Below are 8,492 nucleotides of genomic sequence, written 5' to 3' on the forward strand. Positions count from 1 at the left end.
ATTTTAAAGTTTTTGAAGTCAAAATCTCTTTAGCGGCGCTGTGCACTTTTTGTGATGGGGAAAAAATGTTAAACTCGTAACAGGTGTCACGTGACCGTAAGACGTAAGACGGACACGTGACCTGATCGAAAAATTCTTACTTCAATGTCATTGAGTTTTTCTTAATTGATTTAAATGCCATCTAGTGAGTTTCGCTCTAACTGGTATTAATATAACTCGAGTACTAACAGTGAGATGCTTAGGGGTTTCAAGTAATGCGACGAAATAACGCTAGATGGCGTTAACCTCAATTATACATAGTGCTGCAGACATTTTGCAATAGTGATTGAGTTTTCACTTCTGCTGGCACTCCCTGAGTGCAACCCGTTGTTTTGTATAATCCATCAAACGGAGCATATTTTTGGCCATTTGACACAGATTTAAAAAAATCTAAGTATCGTAATCTAAATAACATTGTTTAAAGCCTACTGCCAGAGCTTCTACACCTGCAGCCTGTGGGTAAGATACACGCAGAGTACTCTCAATACCTTGAGAGTACAATATAACAATGCTTTTCGGATACTGTTGGGTCTGCCGCGCTTCTGCAGTGCATCAGGTATGTTCGCGGAGCATCGAACCCACGGTTTTCACGCTATAATGCGTAAGCGTACTGCCTCACTGATGCGGCGGCTGCGCGGGAGCTCCAACAGTTTGCTACGTGTGGTGGCCGAGAGGCTAGACTGCCCGTTCCAACACCACTGGATGCTGATGCACGTACAGCGGTAGTGTTTGGAATGTGGCAGTCTTTGCTATATTAAATAAGATATTATTGTGTAATTATTATTATTATTTCTAATTTAATGTGTACTTACTAACATTAGCATATTAAGATTAATTTATATTGTATTACTAACAAATGATATGGGCTTGTACTTATGTCTGAAATAAATGATTGAATTGAATTGTAATCTGCAGAAAATTCGCGTTTGCAAGGGAGAAGACAACTTCATGAAATGTTCCATATCATCTCAAAAAACGTCAAAACCAGAAAATAAGTTCGTGGCGCCACTTGTATCTGCCAAATATTTGCCGCGCCTATTTTGCAAGCGGTCGGAATAACATCTGAGAAATTAAATTTTTACTGGCAACTTTAATTGCTTCCTCAAGACGGAGCCGTAAACGTCACAAAGAGTCTTTACAAGCACTTGCAACTATTTATTTTATCTTATGATAAACAAATCGTAAAGCGTATCCTGCGTTTTCTAGATAGTTGATGGCGATTTTAGTGATTAGCTATTAATTTTCAAGAATAGAAATTTCGGATAGCTAATTTTAGTTTACCCTCAAAAGTTAAACCCTTATTCCAACAACTACTTACTCGTATTCGTAGTAATTCACGTGTATCATGTTCTTTTTGTGGTAATAAATAGTTCTTATTCTTATTCATTTCGCTCGTACTTATCCGTACAATATTGCATTGGCGCGAACGAGACGCATCCTGGGCGAATGTATCATCAACATCATCAGCATCATCATCAGCATCATCATCATCATCATCATCATCATCATCATCATCATCATTATTTTTATGTCAAAATGTAAGATTAATTTGGCCTTGATATGAATGCGTGAATGTTCGAATAAGAGGTTTGACGACTGGTCTGGCCTAGTGGGTAGTGACCCTGCCTGTTAAGCCGCGGTCCTGGGTTCGAATCCTGGTAAGGGCATTTATTTGTGTGATTAACACAGATATTTGTTCCTGAGTCTTGGGTGTTTTCTATGTATTTATGTATTTGTATATTATATATATCGTTGTCTGAGTGCCCACAACACAAGCCATCTTGAGCTTACTGTGGGACTTAGTCAATCTGTGTAAAACAGTCCTATAATATTTATTTATTTATTTATTTATTTATTATTGTTTTTTTTTTCGTACCTATTCAGTTGATTTTACTACTTAGGTACATACAATATATTGCGCCGATCTTTCTTAAATTGCTATCTTATATAGCGAAACAAAGCACCTGATAATTTATTTCCTTATAAATACCATCTATCACTGCTTAAGAAAAGTCTCAAAGTGTGACGGAAACAAAGGAAACGCAAAGGACAATCTAGATGAGGAAAGATGTAGATACGTTATTGAAAAGAAATATATACATTGTATAATCACAGGAGGATTTTTTAGATGAGGATATTCTAGCAGCAGAAGTGAGTCAAGTTCAATTTACAAAAAAAAAAACAGATTTGTTACACGAAAATAAAATAAAGTTTTAAGTAATTTCATATGGATATATATTTGGTAATTGAATTTCTAATCTACCTATTTAATCCTGTGTTTTACATACGAAGATTTTATTATATTTTTTTACTAAACAATTGATATTATGTACTAGATTTTGATTGAAATTATCCCAATAAATACCATTCATATCTGTTACGTCATTATTAGTAAATACTTTCGATTTCGTCACTATACTGTGCTTACTTATATTTTCTTTCGTTAGAAACGCGACGTCCGCGTTGCCTTAGAATGTCTCCCTTGTCTCGTTGTTGCTTGTGCATTTAAGATTTTATAAATCCATATTTTAGTTAGCTACAAACGACATTTTAGTCCCGCATCTACCCCTCCACCGCTCGCGGGCCGTGACGCAAGCTAATTGATTTCACGGTGTACCGACGGTCTGTAGCTTCCCCATTAAGTCTACATCGTTGTATTTTAATTACTATAGTAGTAGCTATACCCATAGAGAATCTCTTTGAGAATCATCAAGAATTTGATTTACAGTAAAGATATCGGAAAAACAAAGCTTATTGGTACCTAAAAGGTATAAAAGCTCGTATCTCGTAATGTCATGTCATGTTATGTCCCATAATGTTTCTGTGCTCAGTAAATAAATAAAAATTACGCGGTCATAATTAATTGTAACTTAAAAAACTAAACGGATATAGTAGATTGTTAACCAAGGGTTGAAATGATGCCTTTCACCCGAGTTAAACTCTCTACTTTTCATTTCGAATACGAGTTTTTTTTAATAATTTCATGAGGATACTTTCAATTAACAATTTAGGCAAAAAGTATCGAATGGGGAGTGAAATATCAGAATGGAGATTGTAGGTATAACAAATCCATTTAAACCCAAATTTCAATTGCTTATCGTTAAAAAATTAAAAAAAAATCGTACATGGAACGTAAAATGCTCTAGAAACGTATCATTTTCTGCACATCTTTTAGAACAACAATGCCCTCTTTCAAAGCATGAGAAATGAAAAATTTATTGATTGATATATCTGATTTAATTTATTGCCCGTATTGGAATTACACACTGCATAACCTAGTTAAAGTGTAGGTAGTACAGTAAGCGCTGAATAGATATCGTGTAGCGAAGCCATCTTCCCACGTGAAGCGAGCACTAATTGATTTCACGGCGCTGCGCTCAGCTCCATTGTTTCTCGCAAACAACTTTATTACGAGTAGAAAGGTGCCGTAAGAAATTGTTAGGTTTGCAGTTCTTTTACCTATTTCTTTGTCTTTAGCAAACTCTTCTCTTTAACTTTTGTGATGTCGTTACTATTATCCATTTCCAATACTAAAATTTTTAGGGTTCCGTACCCAAAGGGTAAAAAACGGGACCCTATTACTAAGACTTCGCTGTCCGTCCGTCCGTCTGTCACCAGGCTGTATCTCATAAACCGCGATAGGTAGCTAGACAGTTGAAATTTTCACAAAATGATGTATCTCTGTTGCCGCTATAACAACAAATACTAAAAATAAAATAAAATAAATATTTAAGGGGGGCTCCCATACAACAAACACGATTTTTTTGCTCTATTTTTTGTTGATGGTGCGGAACCCTCCGTGCGCGAGTACGACTCGCACTTGGCCGGTTTTACTATGTTACATATAGGCACATTTACTCGTATTATAACAAAGTTACCCCGCTGTGAGTTTATCTTTCAAATGGCTTTTGAATTCGTAAAACCTTTAATAGTAGTTTTTCTACTCCAGCACTTAAATGTGTCAATTAAATGACTGACAGTGATATCTAAAGCAATGTCATTTGAATGCTTTGTCTATAGGCTCATAAGATGACTGCTAGCAGTCATCTTATGAGTATAATACAACTGCTTTATTTTTTTTAAAGATACAAGTTCCGATCATCTTGATTGAAAGAGGTATGTTTTCATTTACAATAATAACTCTTTTTTTTTTTAAATAATAACTTTTTTTTTTTTTTTTTTTTTTATTTTTTTTTATTTTTTTTTTTTTGCTGCAGCTGTCATAGAAAAAGTAATGTATGCAACAGCTCATAATTGGTTCTTAAAATTCTCGGGTCTTTTTTTACAAAACTCGACTACGTCTCGTTTTGTAACTTCGACCCTTGAATTTTAAGAACCCTTATTATATCACTGTTGCATAAACTACTATTATGCAACAGTGATATAATAAGGGTTCTTAAAATTCAAGGGTCGAAGTTACAAAACGAGACGTAGTCGAGTTTTGTAAAAACAGACCCGAGAATTTTAAGAACCAATTATGAGCTGTTGCATACATTACTTTTTCTATGACAGCTGCAGCAAAAAAAAAAAAAAAAAACCTACTACTACCTACCTACTCCATATGGCTTTAACCAAATAACCACTAGTCTTCAGACGTAGTATTATTGAATATAAAAACAAATTAAGTTGTCCGTCAAGCGAAATAATTTTGTTCTATTGGGGTTAGTTTATTTTTTCTTTTGCAAAATGCAATGTGTGTCTTCTTTTCTTTACTTAGTGTCATAAGTCTTAAAATCGCGAAGGTTTTCTCCAGCTCTAAGCCGCAATCATGATCGATCCAAAACTCTAAACCAGGCCCAAGTTAAATAGATCCCAAGATCCCGGATCAAGCTCTTAATTAAACATAAAATCCAATTAATACAGGACTACAGTTATCGCGTAAGGAATAAAGGGGGATTCCTAATTAAAATGTATTGCTTTATTTAACTCATTTTCTACTTACAATGATGTCGCGAGACTCCAACTTTTTAATCTTCATTCTGCGCTTCGCCTTAACTTTCGTATTTCCTCCAACCTAAAAGCAACACTAAAACAAAACACATAAAGTTCATTTCCAAATGTGTTCTTTCATTTGGAAATTTCAGTCAGGTTTGCAGCGCGCCTCGAGTCACAAAGAGGTCTTTGCGGCGGTCTTAAGGCTCAGCATTAGTTTTTAAAGGTCTTATTTGGGGGCTATTAAGGCGAAGCTGATAGAATTAGCGAGAGCGATAAAATTAATCGGCGGTGAGCGGAAATAAATGAAGGAGGCTACTTAGGATAATGGAGTTAGGTAAACGTTTTATAAATTTTCTTTCACTGCTACACACAGAAATGGGGCAGTGCAGTTGCCGTCAAATATATCGGAGCAGGCAAGGTCTTCACTAATATCTTAAAATAAGAAGTCACAGCGGTACGACAATCTGTCAGTGTTTTTTGGTTGAAAAAATATCACTTTTGACCCTGTCTTTTGTATTTTCCACACACTATCATATATTATCACTCACTCACCTTACTCCGTTGTGACGCATCATAAAACTTCATTAGTTTAGTCTTTCCTAAATCCTACCTAAAAACCAGAACGACACAACTTTATATCATTTGCTTCAAACATACGCCATTTTTGTATTAGGATATAGTTTTGCTTTTAGTAATTAAAAGGTCGTAAGTCTTACGAATCGACTATGGATGTGAGACTTTTTGGAACTATGAGGGTACCTAGTGTTAATTGTGCCTAACGACCGCTAGGGGAAGAGCGGATTGATATGATTGTTAAGGTGACTCTTAAGCTAGTTGATAGAAACTCATATGTAATGTACGCGTATAATGAATTTAAAACAATTATTACACAGTTAATGGTCACCGGGAGACTGATATATGAGATATATTATATACTTATATGTAGGTACATATGATATACCTAATTGATAAAAAAACATAAATACACACATACACTACTACTACATTAAATTTATTACTTAAATAAATTAATAAGTTTTGTATAATAGATAAAACCGTACAAATTTATATCTTGTACCTAATTTTTTTTTATATTCCTTCTGTGATAAAAATTACCAAACTTATCGCCGCAGCAATAATGATAACCTTCGGTCTTACTATCGTCCACTTAATTAACTGACACCGTATACCTTATTCCAAAGGCATAAAGTCCATCTATAGTCGGGCAGAATCGACCCCGATAATCAAAATAAATGTGGATTACTTTCACCGCGCGTATGTAGAGCGAGATATAAATAATACCTACATAAGAGTGACATGGCTAATTTCGCTGTGCCGGGTATAGTTTCCGTGGTGTAGCGGTTATCACATCTGCCTAACACGCAGAAGGCCCCCGGTTCGATCCCGGGCGGAAACATAACTTTTTGGAAACGCAAAATATTTTTTTTATCCTAATTTTGCCAGTCAAGAAAAAGTTGAATGAGGGTTATATCCATAAATTTTGAAAATAATGCATTAATTTACCTATAACATTCAAGCGCAATTAAAACGGGATACTTTATATTTATAACAATTCCGTTAGATTGTGACCCGATTCTTGCTGTTGAGTTTATCACGAACAAATTCTGACTAATAATCTATCACAAAAAATGACAATTTAAACAATTCACTCTACAACTAAACGCAAACTGTTAGGTATAGGCAACCTTTGTGTAGTGGAAACAGTAAAAACAGAAAATCAATAATAAATCAAAACAGCGTTTATCAAAAAACAAGACATGAAGACACAATATAATGAAAATTATACAGAATGCAGGTATAGGTAGGTAGTAAATTAGATAAATTCTATTCTCTGTTAGCCAACACGCATGTTCAGAGGTATTTATATAGGTTAGAATGACGATAAGATACCACGTACTTACACATTTTTCCTGTTTTTCACGTAACTGAGCCGACCATTAGAATCAATGTAAGCAACCCCCCACGGACGATGGTTATCAATTCGGCTTATCCTATACCTTTCCAAGTCCACGGTAAAAGACAGTAAGTGCCGTAGCTTCGTTGGTAGTTACTGCTTTCTGCTGTTGAGTATGGGTATCTCACGTGACGGTGCAAATTCTTGCAAGTGTATGAAAGACTTGCTGTTTTTTACGAGAGCGAGAATAGGATATAGCTGATGTATTATTGACAAATATTTATGTACCTATAATACCTATAGCTTAGGCCATGTTTAAAGTTTTTTGGAGTCAAGTATGTATGGAAAAAATATTGACAGTTTTGTGACCCATTTTAACATACATTGTACTCAGTGCTATACTTGTCTGCCGTTCTTCATCAATTCTCATCTCGAAGGTTAACTGGAAGAAATCCCTTAAAGGGTTCGCCTTTGTACTGTCTATCCTGTGCCATATATTTGTGTTCTGTGTTTTTTACAATAAAGAGGTTATACCTACATACATAGGTACATACATTTTGTATGGACCGCCACAAAACGGACACCTACAATTTATATGAAAATTAGGGACACTGCTGCTGCTGGGGACTGCGGCATAGGTTATTGTTGATTGTAGTTTTAATTTTAACGAAATTTTGGAAAAGTTGTGTACCTACTTATGTAACAAAAAATATCCCAAAAATTTAAAACAATCATTAGGTATAAACTGTTATATTTCAGTACTATTATATTTATAGATTGTATTGATTAACCACTGTATCAATATCCTCAGCACTACCTGAACACTAAATCCTCTCAACATCCGACACTAAACCAATCAGCTGCAGTCTCAAGTGGCCGGCCGATCAATCCCAGCCTCTTCCTGCCCACTGTCGCTAATGACTAATTACGCTTGCACAATCCCTCCTCTACACAATACTACAAGTACTCACTACTCGTCTACACCGCAAGGGAATGTGAACCTTGAAGTTGGAAGTCTTAGTTCGTATTGGATTGTGGATGGTGGAATTGAGACATTTCCTATTCGAGTCGCTAGGAGCGCGCTCATTAGATATTTAGTGTCATTGTTCTTTAAGAGTATACCAATTTAAACCTTCGTTCTTTATCATAAGAGTGTTTGTTGTATAAAACTATGTCGAAGTTTGCTGGAAACCCGAAGCTTCCTGAGGAAAGATATCGGCATGTAATGAGTTGAGTGTCATTCAAAACATCATTAACTTTGTGGGACCTTTGTGCACTGTCTGTTCTGTTATTTTACTCGATGCCTGGTGGAAATATAAAATAAGGTAATGTTTAGATCTGTCTAGTGGAATAATGAGGTCGCTTTTTACATTATACTTAATAAAACAAAAGCAAAATAAGTTTTGAACATAACGCATTTGGAGTAAAACTTATTAGTGCAATTTTTACAGGTACAGCTTAATAAAGGTCGATCGAGGTCAGATCGAGAGAAATTATGACAAATTACTATATAAGGCTCAATCAGAAATTAGTCTACACTACAAAATCTCTTGTATACCTATTTCCCTTTCAATCATACAACTTTTGTTTTTCTGCGTATGTT

At 35.2% G+C, this 8,492-nt stretch overlaps 1 non-coding gene across 1 annotated transcript; it reads left to right on the forward strand.

The window, feature by feature from the left end:
* Positions 1-6,318: 6,318 nt before the first annotated feature.
* Trnav-aac (transfer RNA valine (anticodon AAC)) lies at positions 6,319-6,391 on the forward strand. The gene has a single exon. It is a non-coding gene; the product is annotated as a tRNA-Val (tRNA).
* The last annotated feature ends 2,101 nt before the right edge of the window (positions 6,392-8,492 follow it).

The sequence above is a fragment of the Cydia amplana genome, chromosome 7, assembly GCF_948474715.1.
Source record: "Cydia amplana chromosome 7, ilCydAmpl1.1, whole genome shotgun sequence".
In the NCBI taxonomy this organism is placed as follows: Eukaryota; Metazoa; Arthropoda; class Insecta; order Lepidoptera; family Tortricidae; genus Cydia; species Cydia amplana.